This window comes from Meriones unguiculatus (assembly GCF_030254825.1).
Source record: "Meriones unguiculatus strain TT.TT164.6M chromosome Y unlocalized genomic scaffold, Bangor_MerUng_6.1 ChrY_unordered_Scaffold_25, whole genome shotgun sequence".
NCBI lineage: Eukaryota > Metazoa > Chordata > Mammalia > Rodentia > Muridae > Meriones > Meriones unguiculatus.
Window position 1 is genome coordinate 12,733,348 of NW_026843710.1, and position 19,005 is coordinate 12,752,352.

General features: G+C 38.4%; 1 non-coding gene across 1 annotated transcript; it reads left to right on the plus strand.

Annotated features, from left to right (window-relative positions):
- The first annotated feature begins 2,584 nt into the window (after window positions 1-2,584).
- LOC132651829 (U6 spliceosomal RNA) lies at window positions 2,585-2,687 on the plus strand. Its single transcript, XR_009589389.1, has one exon. It is a non-coding gene; the product is annotated as a U6 spliceosomal RNA (small nuclear RNA).
- Window positions 2,688-19,005: the final 16,318 nt, after the last annotated feature.

Below are 19,005 nucleotides of genomic sequence, written 5' to 3' on the forward strand. Positions count from 1 at the left end.
GTAGGGCAGAGGCTTTCAGAGGCCCTCTGTGGTAGGTTCCTAGGTTGTTTCCTGTTTTCTTCTTCTTCTGATGTCCATCCTCTTTGCCTTTAAGGATGGTGATTGACCATTTTAGTTAGGGTCCTCTCTCTTGCTTAGTTTCTTTAGATGCACAGGTTTTAGTGGGCTTGTCCTATGTTGTATGTCTATATGAGTGAGTATATACCATGTGTGTCTTTTTGCTTCTGGGACAACTCACTCAGGGTGATCCTTTCTAGGTCCCACCATTTACCTGCAAATTTCATGATTTCTTTATTTTTCATTGCTGAGTAATATTCAATTGTGTAGAAGTACCACAGTTTCTGGATCCATTCTTCAGGTGAGGGGCATCCGGGCTGTTTCCAGCTTCTGGCTATTACAAATAAGGCTCCTACAAACATGGTTGAGCAAATGTCCTTTTTGTGTACTTGAGCCTCTTTCGGATATATGCCCAGGAGTGGTATGGCTGGATCTTGGGGAAGTGCTATTCCTAGTTGTCTGAGAAAGTGCTAGATTGATTTCCAGAGTGGTTGTGCAAGTTTACATTCTCACCAGCAGTGGAGAAGGGTTCCCCTTTCTCCACAACCTCTAGAACCCCTGCAGGGATGTAGCCCATGGCAGTTCAGTGTCCAAGTGGGTTACATAATAATATGAAGACAGACTGCCTCTGACATAATCTGATTGGCCTGCTCTTTGATCACCTCCCCCTGAGGGGGGAGCAGCCTTACCAGGCCACAGTAGAGGACAATGCTCCCACTTTTGATGTGAACTGATAGACTAATATCAGAAAGGAAAGGAGAATCTCCCCTATCAGTGGACTTGGGGAGTGGCATGCATGCAGAAAGGGGAGGAAGGTTGGGATCAGGAGAGGAGTAGGGAGAGGCTTATGGGGGGATACAAAATGAATAAAGTATAATTAATAAAATTTAAAAAAATGAATTAAATTAAAAAATAAAAAATAAATTAAAAAGAAAAAAAGAAAAGAAAACAAGGACCTAACAGACTAGGATCAGAAGGAATATAAAGAAACCCTACCCTACCAATGGACTTGGGAAGGGAATGTGCTAGAAGGGGGAAAAGGTAGGGATTGGGAGGGCAGGAGGGAGGAAACTAGAGGGGGGATACAAAGTAAATAAAGTACAATTAAAAATAAAATAATGGAAAAGTTGAACAAATTGTAATAAATAATAAATAAAATTTAAAAAAAAAATCATGAAATTTGCAGAGAAAAGGTGGGAACTGGTGAGGATCATCCTGAGTGAGCTATTCCAGAAACAAAATGACATTCACATTATATGTTCACTGAAATAGACATATAATATAGGATAAACCTACTAAAATATGTACACCTACAGAAACTAATCAAGATGGAGGACTGGCTAAAATTATCTACTGGCATCCCAAAAGGCAAAGATGATGAACCACAGAAGAAGCAGAAAACAGGGAACTAGCTAGAAGCCTACCACAGAAAAACTCTGAAAGGCTCTGCCCTGCAGACTATCAAAGCAGATGCTGATACTTAAGGCCAACTGTTGGACAGAGTGCATGGACTCTAAGGAAAGAAGTGGGAAATACTAAGATCTGGAGAGGACAGGGGCTCCACAAGGACAGCAACAGGACCATAAAAATCTGAGCACAATTATCTTTCTTGAGACTCATACTCTAACCAAGTATCATGCATGGTGATAACCTAGAACCTCTGCACAAATGTAGCCTATGGATGCTCAGTGTCCATTTGGGTTCCATAGTAATGGGAATAGGGATTCCCTTGACATGAACTGATTTGCCTTCTTATTGATATTCTCACCCTGATGGGGGAGCAGCCTCATCAGGCCACAGAAAAAGAGAATGTGGCCACTCCTGATGAGATCTGATAGATTAGGATCAGAAAGAAGGAGAGGAAGACTTCCCCTAATCAGTGGACTTGGGGAGGGACATGTGTGGAGAAGGGGGAAGGAAGGTGGGATTGGGAACAGATGAGGTTTTTTGAGAGGAAACAAAGTGAATAAAATGTAATTTATAAAAACTAAAATAAAAATAATAAAAAAATATAATTCTTTTTGGATTTATATTATGGGAGGGTGAGCTTCGAGGTTGATATGCCAATGAAAGTGACCAGACAGAATGGAATGTCTGTCTCTCAGTCTCTGACATTTTATATTATTGTTTATGTTGGTCTTGGTATCTCTATTTCTGAATCTGTTTCTCTAGCCTTCTCTTTCTGTCTCTTACATTATCCCTCTCTCTGCCTGCCACTTGTGGTTCAGTATGAAAAGCTCTCAGATTTGGTGGAGGACTACAACAATATGATTGTTTGCTGAGGTGATATCATGGATGGCTTCTCTAACAATACAAGCAATGTACTAATTAAATGCTTTTTGTTCAAAGATTTGACTTGGCCAGGGAGCATTTTCACATACACACACACACACAATAATAATAATAATCCACTGACTGAGGACAAGTGTGCATTTACCAATTAATGATTGAATCTCTGATAATGTGAAACTGACAAGTCAGCGACAAGTGAATTTTTTAATGACCACTTGAAAGAAATATGTGTTGCTTGCTTTGGCAGCAAATATGCTAAAATTGGAAAGCTACAGAGAAGATTAGCATAGCCCACGATAAAGGATGACATGCACATTCATGTAGAGTTCCATATTTTTTTTAAGAAATTAAAGAAAACACAAATAGATGAAATTGTGGAACAAAGAACTTAGAGAAAAAAACAGGAACTACATACAGAGGTAAGCATAGCCAATATACTACAAGAGCTGGAAGAAAGAATCTCAGTTGTGGAAGATACAATGGAAGAAATTGATGTATCTATCAAAGAACATGATAAATATAAAAAATTCCTGACAAAGAACTTACAAGAAATACAAGACAACATAAAAAGACAAAACCTATCAATAATAAGAATATAAGAAAAAGAAAATTCCCTCTTCCAAGGCCCAGAAAATATTTTCAACAAAACTATTGAAGAAAATGTCTCCAACTTAAAGAAGAGGCCAATAAGAATATAAGAGGTCTACAGAACACCCAATAAATTAGTCCAGAAAAGAAAATCTTTTTGCCACATAATAATCAAAACAATAAATATACAGAGTAAAGAAAAAAATACTAAAAGCTGCAAGAGCAACAGGTCAAATGACATATAATGGCAAACCCATCAGAATCACACCTGACTTCTCACAGAGACAATGAAAGCCAGAAGGGCTTGGATGAATATCATGCAGACCCTAAGAAAACACAGATGTCAGCCCAGGCTACTATAGCCAGTAAATCTCTCCATCATCATAGATGGAAAAAACAAGATGTTCAATGCCAAAATAAATTTCAACAATACCTACACAGAAATACAGCATTACAGAAGATGCTAGAAGGGAAAATACAACCCAAGAAAACTAGCTACTTTCAAGAAAACACAGGACATAATTAACCTCACTACACTAAAACAAAAAGCAACCAAGCACACAAACTTACTACTGCACCAACATCAAACTCAAAGGATCTAACAGGCACAGGTCATTAGTTTCTCACAACATCAGTGAACTCAATTATCCAATAAAAAGACACAGACTAACCAAAATGGATGAGGTAACAAGGCCCAGCACTTTTGCATACAAGAAACAGATCTAAGTCACAAAGATAGACATTACCTGAGTGTAAAGAGCTGTAAGATGGCTTTCCAAGCAAATGGAGCCAAGAAGAAAGCAGGAGGAGCATTCTAATATCTGAGAATATAAACTTTCATCCAAAATTAATCAAAAGACATGGGGAAAGACACTTCATACTCATCAAGGGAAAATTCCACCAAAAAGACATCTGAACATCTATGCCACAAATACAAGGGCACACATGTTTGTAAAAAACACATTGATAAAACTTAAGCCACACATAATAGTGGGACACTTCAACACCCCACCATCAACAAAGGACTGGTCAACAAAATAGAAATTAAAAAAATGAAATAATATCTCTAACAGAGGTCACGAATCAAATGGCACTAACAGACATTTACAGAATATTACACCAAAGACAGAGAATTAACCTTCTTCTAAGCATCTCATGGAACATTCTCCAAAATAGACCATAGGGTTTGGTCACAAAGCAAGTGTCACCAGATACAAGAAGATTGAAATACTCCCTTTTATTTTATCTGATCACCATGGAATAAAGCTGGACCTCAACATCAACAGAAATAGCAAAAAGCCTACATACACATGGAAACTGAACAACTTGCTACCAAATGATAGCTGGGTCAGGGAAGAAAAAAGAAAGAAATTAAAGTTTTCCTAGAATTCAACGAAAATGAAGGCATAACATAACCATACTTATGAGACACAATGAAAGCAGTGCTAAGAGGAAAGTTCATAGCACTAAGTGTCTTCAAGAAGAAATTCAAGACATCTTATTCAAGCAACTTAATGGCTGACCTCAAAACCCAAGGGGGGGGGAAAGAAGCAGAAACACAAAAAGGAGTAGACAGCTGGAAATTACCAAACTCAGCTGAAGTCAATAAGAAACAAATAAAACAATTAAAAGAATCAAGGAAACAAAATCTGGTTCTTTGAGAAATTCAAGAAGATAGACAAACCCTTTGCCAAAGTAACTAAAAGGCAGAGAGACACCATCAAAATCACCAATCAGAAATGAAAATGGAGACATAACAACAGGCACTGAAGAAATCTAAACAATCATTAGGACTTGTTTCAAAAGTCTATGGGCCACAAAAATGTAAATGAAATGAACAATTTTCTTAATCAATTCCACTTACCAAAGCTGAATAAAGATGAGGTAAATCAATTAAATTGTCCTATATTCTCTAAGGAAATAGAAGCAGTCATCAAAAGTGTATCATCTAAAAAAAAAAAAAAAAAAAAAAAACAGGATCATATGCAGAATTCTACCAAACCTTCAAAGAAGAGCTAACTCAAGTTCTCTTCAAAATAGAGAAACAAATGGAACACTACCAAATTCATTCTATGAAGCCACAGTCACCTTGGTACCTAAACCTCACAAAGACTCAACAAAGAAAGAAAATTTCAGGCCAATCTCTCTAATGAAAATTGATGCCAAAATATTCAAGAAAATACTTGAAAACTGAACACAAGAACACATCAAAGATATCATCCACCATTGTAGGCTTCATCCCAGGTATACAGGGGTTGATCAATATATGAAATTCAATCATTATGATGCAACATATTTAAAAAATGAAAGAAAAAACACATGATAATGGCCTTAGATGCTGAAAAACATTTGACAAATTACATCCATTCATGTAGATCAGAGATACAAGACACATATCTAAACATAGTAAATGTAATATACAACAAGCCTATAGCCAACATCAAACTAAACAGAGAGAAACTTAAAACTGAAATCAGTGACAAGGCAAGGCTGCTCACTTTCTCCATATCTCTTCAACATAGTTCTGGAAGTCTTTGTGAGAGCATTAAGGCAATTAAAGGATCTCAAGTGTATCCAAATTGGAAAGGAAGAAGCCAAACTATCACTATTTGCAGATGATATGACAGTATACCTGAGTGATAGAAAATCCTACCAGGGAACTCCTACAGCTGATAAACACCTTCAGAAAAATTGGCAGGATAGAAAATTAACTAAAAAAAAAAATCAGTAGCACTTCTGTATACAAAAGACAAAGGAGCTGAAAAAGACATTAGAGAAACAACACCCTTCACAATGCCACAAAAAACATAAAGTGCTTTGTTGTAACCTTAACCAAGCAATTCAAAGTCTTGTATGTAAACAATTTCAAGACTATGAAGGAAGAATTAGAAGACGATATCAGAAGATGGAAATATCTCCCATGTTCATTGCTTGGAAGGCTTAACACTGTAATAATGGCTGTCTTACCAAAAGCAATATACAGATTCAATTCAATTTCCAACAAATAACCAACACAATTCTTTACAGAAAAACTGAAAGAAAAATTCTAAATTTCAAATAGAAAAAAATAAGAAACCCAGAATTGCTATAACAACCCTATACAATAAAAGATCTTCTGGAGGTTTCTCCATTCCTGATCTCAAGCTGTCCTATAGAGCAAAAGTAATAAAAACTGCATGGTATTGGCATAGAAACAGAAAGGGGGATCAATGGAACCAAATAGAAGAACCAGAAATAAAACAACACACTTATGGACACCTGAGTTTTTACAAAGATTCAAAACCATAAAATGGAAAAAAAGTAGCATCTTCAACAAATGATGCTCGTCTAACTGAATGACTACATGTAGAAAAATACAAATAGATCCAATATTTGCACAAAACTAAAGTCCATGCATATCAAAGACCTCAACATAACACCAGACATGTTGAATTGGGTAGAAGAAAAAGTAGGGAAGTCTCTAGAATTCATTGGTACAGGAGACAACTTTCTGAACAGAACACCAACAGCACAGGCTCTAAGAGCAACGATCGGTAAATGTGATGTCATGAAACTGAAAAGCTTCTGTAAAGCAAAGGACACTGTCATCAAAACAAAAAGAATGCCTACAGATTGGGAAAGAATCTTCACCAGCCCTCTACATGACAAAGGGTTATTTTCCAGAAAAAACTAAAGAAGTTGAAAAGCAACAAGACAAATATTCCAATTAAAATATGTGAAATAGAGCTAAACAGAGAATTCTTGATAGAGGGAATATCGAATGGAAGAGAAATACTTAAAGAAATGTTCAACGTCATTAGCCATCAAGGAAATGCAAAACAAAATGACCAGAGATGCCACCTTATACCCATCAGAATCGCCAAGATCAAAACCTCAAGTGACAACACATGCTAGAGAGGTTGTGGACAAAGGGGAACCCTCCTCCACTGCTCCTGGGATTGTGAACTTATACAACCACTCTGAAAATAAGTCTGGAACTTTTTCAGACAACTAGGAATAATGCTTCCTCAAGATCCAGCTATACTACAATCTAGGTGTATTTCAAAATGGGCTCCAGTACACACTAAAGCTATTTGCTCAACCATGTTTGTAGCAGCTTTATTTATAATACCCAAACCTGGAAACAAGCCAGATGACCCTCAAGTGAAGAATGGATACAGAAATTGTGATCTATTTGACCAATAGAATATTACTCAGCAATAAAAAACAAAGAAATCATGAAATTTGCAGGTAAATGGTGGCAACTAGAAAAGATCACACTGAATGAGGTATCCCAGAAGCAGAAAGACACACATTGTATATACTCACATATATAGACATATAATGTAGGATAAATATATTAAGATCTCTATATCTAAAGAAACTAATCAAGAGGGAGTACTCTGGCTAAAATGCTCAATACCCATTCCAAAAGATAAAGAGGATGGACATCAGAAGAAGGAGAATACAGGGAACAAGTTAGGAACCTGACACAGAAGGCCTCTGAAAGGCTGTGACCAGCAGACTATCAAAGCAGATGCTGAGATTTATGGTCAACCATTGGGCAGAGGGCATGAAATCTAATAAAAGAAGTGGGAAATAGTAAGATCTGAAGAGGACAGGAGATCAAAAAGAAGAGCAACAGAACCAAAACATTTGAGCAGAGGGTTCATTCCTGAGGGCCAAACTCCAACTAAGCACCATGCTAGAACCCCTGCACAGATATGTCAAAATACGTTCCATAGTAATGGGACCAGTGACTTTCTTTGACATGAATTGATTAGAGTGATCTTTGATCACCATCCCCTGAAGGGAGAGCTGTCTTAACAGGCCACAGAAGATTATAATATAGCCACTCCTGATAAGATCTGGTAAACTAGGATCAGAGGGAAGGAGAGGAGCTTCTAAGATGGAAGCGAACAGAGCACAGAATTTAAGAGAGGCAGAGGACATGAATCACCAAAATTGGTGAGTCAATTGAAACTAGAATTTGGACTTCTTGGCTTTCTAAAGGGGAGGAGACACCACAGAAGCAAGGAGTGGTTGTAGATTTATATTGGGCATGGACTTCTCTGAGAACGAAGTGGGGTGCTTCCCTTGTGCAGGTCTCCTGCACAGGAAAGTCTGCACACAGCACCAGGTAGCTGAGCTCAAAGCTCATAGCCTGGGGACTAAGACAGCATAGACCGTGCTCCAGGCTCCTTAGCACAGGGGACAGCTGTAACCCCCTGCGAACACCACCCCTGGGATTCATGTCTAAAGAGCCTATATCCTGGGCCCCGCCTAGGGCCCTTTGCCCAGCTCTGGACCAGCAGAGTATCTCCCCTCCCCTTACCCTGTGGGACGCAATCCTGCCACAAGAAGAGCAGCAGAGCTCATGTCCTGAACTTGGAGAAAAGATCAGGAACCACAAAGGTAAGCATCACTAATTCAATACAAGAGATGGAAGAGAGAATCTCCAGTGCTAATGATACACTCCCAGAAATTGATACTTCTCTTAAAGAAAAAGTAAAATCAGAAAAATTCCAAACACAAAACATCCAAGAAATCAAGGACACCATAAAAGGGCAAAACCTAGGAATATTAAGAATTGAAGAAGAGGATTCCAGGATCCAAGGTCCAGAAATTATTTTCAAGAAAATCAAAGAAGAAAATTTTCCCAACCTAAAGAAAGATATGTTCACAAATATATAAGAGGCCTACAGAGGACCAAATAGACTAGACCAGAAAAGAAACTCTGCACGCCACATAATAGTCAAAATGCTTAATCTACAGAATGAAGTAAAAAGGTTAAAAGCAGCAAGAAAAAAAGGTCAAGTAACATATAAAGGTAGACCTATCAGAATCACACCGGACTTCTCCTTAGAAACTATGAAAACCAGAAAGGCCTGGGCAGATATCATGCAGTCTCTAAAGGACCACAGTTGCCAACCTAGACTACTATATCCTGCAAAGCTGTCAATCAACATAGATGGAGAAAACAACATATTCCACAGCAAAGCTAAATTTAAGCAATACTTGAACAGCAAAGGAGCCCTACAGAAGAAACTAGAAGGAAAATTCTAATCCAATGAAAACAACTACACCCAAGAAAACACAGGTTACAGATAATTTTCCAAAAAAAAAAATCAAAAGAAAACAAGCAATGAATCACAGTAACACCACCAACTCCACAATAATAGGAAATAACATTCAATGGTCATTATTATCTATCAAAATCGATGGACTCAACTCTCCAATAAAAAGACACAGACTAACAGTGCAACTATTGGTGCAACATTCTGCTGCATCCAAGAAACACCTATACCACAAAGATAAACACTACCTCAGAGTAATGTGCTGGAAAACTGTTTTTCAAGAAATGGACCCAAAAAAACAAGCAGGAATGGCTATCCTAATATCTAATAAAATAGACTTTTAACCCAAACTAACCAAAAAAGGTGTAGAGAGGCATTACATTCTCATCAAAGGAAAAATCCACCCAAAGGACATCACAATTCTGAACATCTATGCCCCAAATACAAGAGCACCTACATGCATAAATGAAACATTATAAAAGCTTAAATCAAACATAGACCCAAACACCTTAATAGTTGGATACTTCAATATCCCACTATCACCAAGGGAAAGATCATCTACACAGAAGCCAAAAAGGGAAATAAAGGCACTAACAAATGTCCTAATTCAAATGGACCTAATAGATGTCTACAGGACTTTTCACCCAAACTCAAAAGTATATACATTCTCTTCAGCACCTCATGGAACCTTCTAGAAAATAGACCATATATTTGGTCACAAAGCAGGCCTCAACAGATAAAAGAAGATTGAAATAATCCCTTGTATACCATCTGACCACCATGGACAAAAGCTAGACCGAAAAAAAAAAAATGGAAATAACAAAATGCCTACATGCACATGGAAACTTAAAATATTGCTACTAAGTAAATGGAATTTTATGTAAGAACTGGGAAATAGTAAGAGCTGGAGAGGACAGGGTCTCCACAAGGAGAGCAACAGAACAAGAAAATTTGAACACAGGGAACTTCCCAGAGACTCATACTCCAACCAAGGACTATTCATGGAGATAACCCAGAATCCCTGCACAGATGTAGCCCAGGGCAGTTCAGAGTCCAAGTAGGTTACATAGTAATGTGAAGAGGGACTGCCTCTGACATAATCTGATTGGCCTGCTCTTTGATCACCTCCCCCTGGGGGGGAGCAGCCTTACCAGGCCAGAGTAGAGGACAATGCAGCCACTTTTGATGTGAACTGATGGACTAAGATCAGAAAGGAAAGGAGAACCTCCCCTATCAGTGGACTTGGGGAGTGGCATGCACACAGAGGGAGGAGGGAAGGTGGGATTGGGAGGGGAGGAGGGAGGGGCTTATGGGGGGATGCAGAATGAATAAAGTGTAATTGATGAAAAATTAAAAAATAGGAAAAAAAAAGATAATTTAAGAACCTTAAATGACTTTCAAAAGTGGAGGAAAACATGGAGTTAGTCAATTTACATGGAGCATGTCTCGCCCCTGGGGGCAATGGTCTCCTGAACCTACTCAGACCTCGGAAAACCACCACTGCTAATTCTAGAACTGATGCAGGATGTTCCAACAAGGGGGTTAAGACTTCTCATAATAGTTCCTATAAGCCCACACCTGTTTGTTTATATCCCCCATTTTTATTCCTTATTAGCCAGATAGAGCCAAGTAATTGTGGTAATGATACTTGCTTTTTTATCCAATGCTGGAATGCTAGTGAATTTAGGTATGCCCTGGTTACCCCCATGCCTCGCTGGGTGCCTGTGCCTGTTGATGCCTGTCATGGTATGACTCTCTTCAGACAAAAAAGGGATCTTGGAATTACAGTCGCCATTGTTACTGCCATTTCATTGGTGGCTGTTGGAGCTACCACTGTGGCATTAGCCATGAGTCATACTGGGCAGACTGCTCAGACCCTGAATAATCTTTTAGCCAATGTAGCTCATGCCTTAGATGTACAAAAAGAAATTAATGCTCAAATAAAAGGAGGCTTGATGGTGTTCAATCAGAGGATTGACCTCATGCAGGAGCAAATTGATACCCTATGGCAAATCGCTCAACTTGGCTGTCAATGGAAGTATGCTGGACTTTGTGTCCCTAGTATATAATATTAGAATTTTTCCTGTGCTGCAAATGTGTCTAAACAATTGTCTAGCTATATTTTAGGTAATTGGACTGGAGAATTCGATACTACCATGGAGCAGCTGAGAGTGGCCATTGTCACAGTAAATTCTACCAGAGTGGACGCAGGACTAGCCACAGGATTATCATCATGGATTGCTGCAGCCATGAATCATCTGAAGGAATGGGCGGGCATGGGAGGGTTAGCAGGCCTTCTGGTGTTGGTCTCCTTGGTTTTCCTGTGGTGTATATGCAAGATTAGAGTCTCACAACAGCGTAATGCAGCCATGACCAATCAGGTCTTTACAGCCATTGAAGCAGGACAGTCTCCCCAACCTGGGAGCTAAAATGTTACGCTCAGGATGTGAGGCTAAGCACTGCACTCAGGGTCAGCTGCTTTGGACCCAGAGAAGAGCATGTCTGATTGCATGCGGGTTGATGCCCCAGGTCCCGCCTCTGAGAAAAAGGTATAGGACAGGTCTGATGCTATCTGGGTGGATGACACCTAAAAGAACATCGGTACAAAGTCCCAATTTATTTCTAATATCAGAGATCAGACCTCTACTCTTGCCTGATGCGTCTAAAACAAAAACGGGGAACTGTAGAGAGCTGCATAATGCAGCACCTTAAAGATGGTGCTGGCTTCCGCCTTCCACCTTCCTGATGGTGAGTGCTCTCTGTCACAAACAAATCCATATTTGGCTAAGGCTGAGGTTCGGGCTTGCTTCCCTGTATGTGGACCTATCTGCATTGCCCACGTGGCACTCTGGTGTTGGTTACCCAGAGGCTATTTAAGCTGTGGGCTCGCTTTCCCCAGGGTCAGATGATTGTTCAAGGTTCCTGAATAAACTGCATTGAAAAAAAAAAAAGATGTAAAAAAATATTACTACTAAATGACAGCTGGGTTAAGGATGAAATAAAGTAAAGACTTCCTAGAATTCAATGAAAATGAAGGCACGACATACCCAAATTTATGGAACACAATGAAAGCAGTACGTATAGGAAAACTCATAGCACTAAGTGCCTTTAAGAAGAAATTTGTAGTATCTCATACAAACAACTTAATTGCACAAATGAAAGCCCTAGGATTAAAAAGAAGAAGAAGAAGATGAAGAAGAAGAAGGAACAGATGGCTGGAAATAATCAAACTCAGGGCTGAATTCAATCAATTATGAACAAATAAAACAGTTCAAAAAAGCAATGAAACCAAGAGCTGGTTCTTTGAGAAAATTAACAAGATAGGCAAACCCTTAACCAAACCAACTAAAGGCAGAGAGAAACTATCCAAATCAGCAAAATCATAATTTAATAAGGGGACATAACTACAGACACTAAGGAAATCTAAACAATCATTAGGTCATACTACAAAAGCCTATATGCCACAAAGTTCAAAAATCTAAAACAAATGGACATTTTTATTGATAGATTCCATCTAGCAAAATTAAGTCCAGACCAGGCAGAGATATTGAAAAGCCCTATATCCCCAAAGGATATTGAAGCAATCATCAATAACCTCCCTCCAAAAAATTTCTAAGGACCTGATGGTTTCAGTGCAAAATTCTACCAGATCTTCAAAGAAGTGCTAACTCCAATTCTTTCCAAATTATTCTACAGAATAGAAAGAGAAGGAACATTACCAAACTCATTCTATGAAGCCACAGTCACCTTGATACCTAAACTACTCAAAGATCCAACAACAAAAAGAAAACTCTAGACCTGTCTCTTTATGAACATTGATGCAAAGATGCTCAATAAAATCCTTGCAAACAGAATCCAAGAACGCATCAAAGATATCATCCAACATGAGCAAGTAGGCTTCATCCCAGGTATGCATGGGTGGTTCAACATACAGCAATCTATCAATGTAATCCACCATATAAACAAACTGAATTAGAAAAATCACATGGTCATCTCCCTAGATGCTGAAAAAGCAACTGACAAAATTTAACATCCATTGATGTTCAAAGTCTTGGAGAGGTCAGGGATACAAGCCATATACCTAAACATTGTAAAGGCAATACACAACAAGCCTATTTAAGTTTCAACAGAGAGAAACTTAAATCAATCCTACTGAAATCAGGAAAAGACAAGGCTGCCCATTGTCTCCATATCTCTTCAACATAGTAATGAAGTCTTAGCTAGAGCCATAAGACAAGTAAGGGAGATCAAGGGAATACAAATCGGAAAGGAAGAAGTCAAAGTTTCACTATTCACAATCATATGATAGTATACATGAGTGACCCCCAAAACTCAAACAGAGAACTCCTACAGCTGATAAATATCTTCAGCAAAGTGGCTGGATACAAAATTAAATCAAAATAATCAGAAGCCCTCTTATATATTCAAGATAAAAGGGCCAAGGAAGAAATCAGGGAAACAACACCCTTCACAACAACCCGTAATAACATAAAGTACCTTGGGGTGACCCTAATCAAGCAGGTGAAAGACCTATTTGAAAATAACTTCAAGTCTCTGAAGAAAGAAATTGAAGAAGACATCAGAAGATGAAAAGATCTCCTGTGCTCATGGTTCAGTAGGATTAACAGTGAAAAAGGCCAGCCTGCCAAAGCAATCTAGAGATTCAATGCAATTCTTATCAAAATAACAACACAAAATAATTACAGACCCTGAAAGAAAAATTCTCAACTTCATATGGAGAAACAAAAACCCAGGATTTCTGAAACAATCCTGTACAACAACAAATCCTTTGGAGGTATCACCATCCCTGATTTCAAGTTGTACTACAGAGCAATAGTAATAAAAACTGCTTGGTACTGGTGTAGAAACAGAAAGGTGGATTTATGGAAGCTAAAAAAAAGACCCAGAAATTCACCGACAACTATGAATATTTGATTTTTCAAAGAAGCCAAAATATTTCAATAGTAATAAGACAGCATCTTCAACAAATGGTGCTGGTCCAACTGGATGTCTACATGCAGAAAAATGAAAACAGATCCATATTCATCACCCTGCAGAGAACTAAAGTCCAAGTGGATCAAAGACCTCAACATAAAATCAGACATTAAATAGGTTAGAAGAAAAAGTGAATAAGATCTTAGAACTCATTGGCACAGAAGACAACTTCCAATAGCACAGAACAGAACACCAATAGCACAGGGACTAAGAGTAAAAATCAGTAAATGGCACCTCATGAAACTGAAAAGCATCTCTAAAGCAAAAGACACTGTCTTCAGAACCAAATAACAGGCTACTGAGTGGGAAAGGATCTTCACCAACACTACATCTGAGAAAGGGCTGATAATCCAGAATATTTAAAGAACAAAAGAAGTTAAAAGTAAATAATTCAAGCAACCCAATTAAAAAACGAGGTATGGAGCTAAACAGAATTCTCTGTAGAAGAATATAGAGTGGCAGAGAAACACATAAGGAGATGTTCAACATCCCTAGCCATCAGAGAGATGTAAATCGAAATGACCCTGAGATTTCACCTTACACCTATCTGAATGGCTAAGATCAAAAACTCAAGATGCATGCTGGAGAGGCTGTGGAGAAATTGGAGTCTTCCTACATTGCTGTTGGAAATGTAAACTGGTAAAAACCACTATGGAAATCAATCTGGCTCTTTCTCAGACAATTAGGAATAGTGCTACTTCAAAATCCAGCTATACCACTCCTAAGCATATATCAACAATATGTTCAAGTACACAACAAGGACATTTGCTCAACCAAGTTTGTAGAAGCTTTATTCATAATAGCCAGAACCTGGAAACAACCCAGACATCCATCAAGGGAGGAATGGATACCAAAATTTTGGCACTTTCACTCAATAGAATAGTACTCAGCAATTAAAAACAAAGAAATCAAGAATTTTGCAGGCAAATGGTGAGATTTAGAGAAAAACCATCCTGAGTGAGATATGCCAGGAGCAAAAAGAGACACATGGTATATGCTCACTTATAAGTGGGTACCAAACTTACAATATAGTAAAAACATTCTAAAATATGTACATCTAAATATGATAAACAAGAAAGAGTTCCAGGGGTAAGATGATCAATCCCTATCTAGAAAGACAAATGGAATGGACATTGGAAATAGGAGAAAACAAATAACAGGACAGTAGCCTACCACCAGAGACATCTGAAAGACTCTACCTAGCAATGTATCAAAGCAGATGCTGAGACCCATAACCAAACCTTTGGCAATCATATGAAGGAAGGAGGGATTAGTATATCCTAGAGGGGACAGGGAGCCCCACAAGGTCCAAATATATCTGAGCACAGGGGTCTTCTATGAGACTGTTTATCCAAACAAGGACCATGCATGGAAATTGTTTTAAAAAAATATTAAAAAGAAAGAAACAAAAAAAAAAAAAAAGGAAGGAGAGGAAGCCCTCCACTGTCAGTGCACTTGAGGAGGGGAGGGGGATTTAAGGTTGGAATGAAAGGGATGGAGGGAGTAGTTAATGGGGGGAAGAGAAAGTGAATAAAGTGTAATTAATAAAAATTAAAAATAGAATAAGAAATATGTGACACTTTTCCTGAACTAATTAGAGTTTTGGACACAGGAACTGTGATCTCTATGTTGTGTGCTTTCACCTACCCAGATTGAGGCATGTACAGCTTCTCAGCACCTGAAAGAATCCTGAGTTATCTATGGAGATGAGTAAACAAACTTTCCTCAGTGTCCAATATGCCATGACCCTGTGCAAAAGTGACTTTTTCATGTGAAAAGCAAAAAGACTATCTCATCCCTTTATCCAGATCCCACAAATTTACTCCTGTTTGCCTCTGTGACAATGTCAGGTGGGAAATGAAACTTTAATGTTTATTTAATTGGAGTTTTTCCTAAGTAGGGAAGCTTCAAAGTGATGTGGGATTAAGGGGAATGTAGAGAATGGCAAGGTGGTTTCATACTGTTTTTTCAGTTCGGAAATTTCCGAGGATGTGACTTTGAACTGAGTAGATACTCGAAAACTCAGTAAATGTACCTTCACTTTCTACCTGATACAATAGGATGACAGGGTCTAGACTTATCTGGAGTATTGTGTCTTTAAGAGAAGGGAAAAGTGAAGGAAACCAGACAATTCCTGAGACTGCTTTTACTGAAAGATAGAAAGATTGGTGTGTGTAAAAACAGTCCTGAGGGGAATAATCTATTTGACAGCTGGTGCTGTTCCAAACTAGTGTTGGAAACCCTTTATGGTTTACCTGGCTAGTTTGGCAGCTGTGTCTTGCACAGTGGTCAGTGAGTAATCCTCCTGTCCCTGGGGTTTAATGTTAAAATTCAGCCCTCAGGATGGAGAAATTGGTCTGTGTTATTTGCCTAGGACAAAAGAGTAGAGGTATTTCTGGCTGTGGTACTCCAGAAAAAAACAAAACAAAACAAACAACAACAACAACAACAACAAACCTCTAAACATAGTGTTAGGTCCAGGACTGCTTGCTCAGAGGTGCCAGTTGACCTCATAATGTCTGAGGTAGCTGGGTAACCACTAGTTGATGGCTATGATTCTCTGCTACATAATGAGTTCCTGGAAAGCATGCCTTATAAAGTCAAACTCGGCCTTCCTTTAGCAGAATATTTTCTCCATGTTAAAAGTCATTGTAATAGTTACAGACATATTATTTTTATTGATTATTTGGGGAACTTCATATAATATACATTACACTCCTTTTCCATTTCTCCTTGGTTCAAATTCCTACCCATGTTTGACAATAAAAATTCTTTTTCTTTAAAATACATTAATCGAAGTATGTATTGTTCGTGTACTCTTTGAAACATGATCAGAGTCTCCATGCCAAATCTCTTAAAGAATAGAGTTCATCCTTGCCCTATTCTGTCACCACCTACAAGAAGAAGCCATCAGTACTGTAGAGATCTATCCTTCATCACCTTGATCAGAGTTTTTCTTGTGTATTTATTATGATTTGTTCACTTTGTATCCCCTCTGCTGCCCCCTCCCTCTTGTCTTTCCTGTCCCACCCACCCTCCGTCTTCTACCTCTATCCCCTTTCTGTATTTCCTTGGTAGTGGAGGTCCTCCTTCCCCATTTATCTGACCCTTGCTTATCACATCTCAACAAGGCTGGCTGTGTCATATTTCTATGTGGCCTGATTCTCAGGGCATTGTTCTCCTTGCTTCAAAAATTCCCTCTATTCATGACACCCTTCCTGTCTCCTCTCCTGCAGGCTTCCCAGAGCTCTGAGAGGAGGGAGAATTTCAGGGAAAACCCTTTTGGAGCTGGGGGCTTTAAGTTCTCTCTGTGCATAATGTTGGACTGTGTCTTTATATGCAATCTGATTTGATGCATAAGGAAGCATCTCTGTGGATTCAAGAACATGGTACTGATCTATCTCTTGTCAACATCCTGGATTGCTTTAGCATTTCTGTAGGATGGTCTGGCACAACAAATCAATTAACTGCCACCCAATCACACCAGTGGAAGACTGGTTTGGTCACAGTAGATGGCCTTTTGGAACTATCTCCACTATTAGGAGACCTCCTAATAAGTAAACAGATACCATATATGTCTTCCTGAATTTCAGTTACTTCACCCAAGATGATTTTTTCTAGTTCCATCCATTTGCCTGAAAACATCATGATATCATTTTCTTAGCTGAAGAATACTCCATTCTGGAAAAATTCCACATTTTCCCCAAAGGAGATTGTCAGACCACTTCTTTAGACCTTGGAAGTCACTGAGACTTTCATCATTGTACTGAATTATAAACTATCAGAATAAATAAGTTCTTTTAGCCTAGAAATCCCTCCATCTCCTTCCACTTCCTGGTGATTTGAACTGCAATAGCCCCTTGAATCTCATCTATTTATATGTGGAGTTCCCAATGGAGGAAATGTCTAGAAGGGTTAGGAGATATGAAATTGTGAGATTATATAATTCCTATTGGAGTTATATTATAGGAGGGTATGCTTTGAGGATTTTATTCCAATGAAAGTGAGCATGCAGAATGGAGTCTGTCTCTCAGTTTCTGTCAATTTATATATTTTTTCTGTTGGTCTTTGTCTTGCTATTTACAAATCCATTTCTCTAGAACTTTCTCTCTGTCACCCTCTCTCTGCATACCCCTTGTGGTTAAGGAGTGAAAAGATCTTATTTTTGCTGAGACTATAACAAGATCACTGCTTGCTGATGTGACATCAGGGATAGTTTCCATAAAAATATAAGCAATGTCCCAAATAAATGTTTTTTGTTCAAATATTGCCTTGGTCAGGGAGCATTTTCACAGTAAGTAATTCACTGACTGGGGACATATCTGTGCATTTAACAAATAATAATGGAATCTGTGATAATGTGAAAGTTACATGTTAAGGATACGGGATGTTATTAATGACCACTTGAAAGAAATATGTGATCCTTTTTCTGAACTGGGACAGAGGAACTGTCATCTCTGGGTTTTGTGCTTTCAGCTGCCCATATTGAGGCATGTAGGACTGCTCAGCCTTTCTCTCAAGCATGCTGTTTACTTGGCCCTCCTTCTTTGCCATGTTTATACAAACTTAAGACAGGTGATAAGTAGAATAAGCATCACAGTGCAATTGAAATCTGTGATCAGGGGACAGAAATCAGCATTTGAATGAACAAGTGGAAACTGTATATATTCCAAAACAACATAGTACCAATTGAAGGACATCCATAAGAGTAAAAATTGCTCTTAACCTCTAAGCTGCATCTCCAGCCCTGGTCTCCATATTCTTAGTTCATATTCCTTATATTTTCGGTGTCATAATAGCTTTGTGATGTCATAATAGTAATGTGAGGTCATAATAACATTGTGATGTCACAATATCATTGTGAAATCATAAAACCATTGGGATGTCATGATAGTAATGTGATGTAATAATACAATTATGATATCATGATAACATTATGATGTCTTAAAACCTTTGTAAAGTCATATCATTGTGATGTCATAATAGCATTGGGATCTCATGACAGCAATGTGATGTC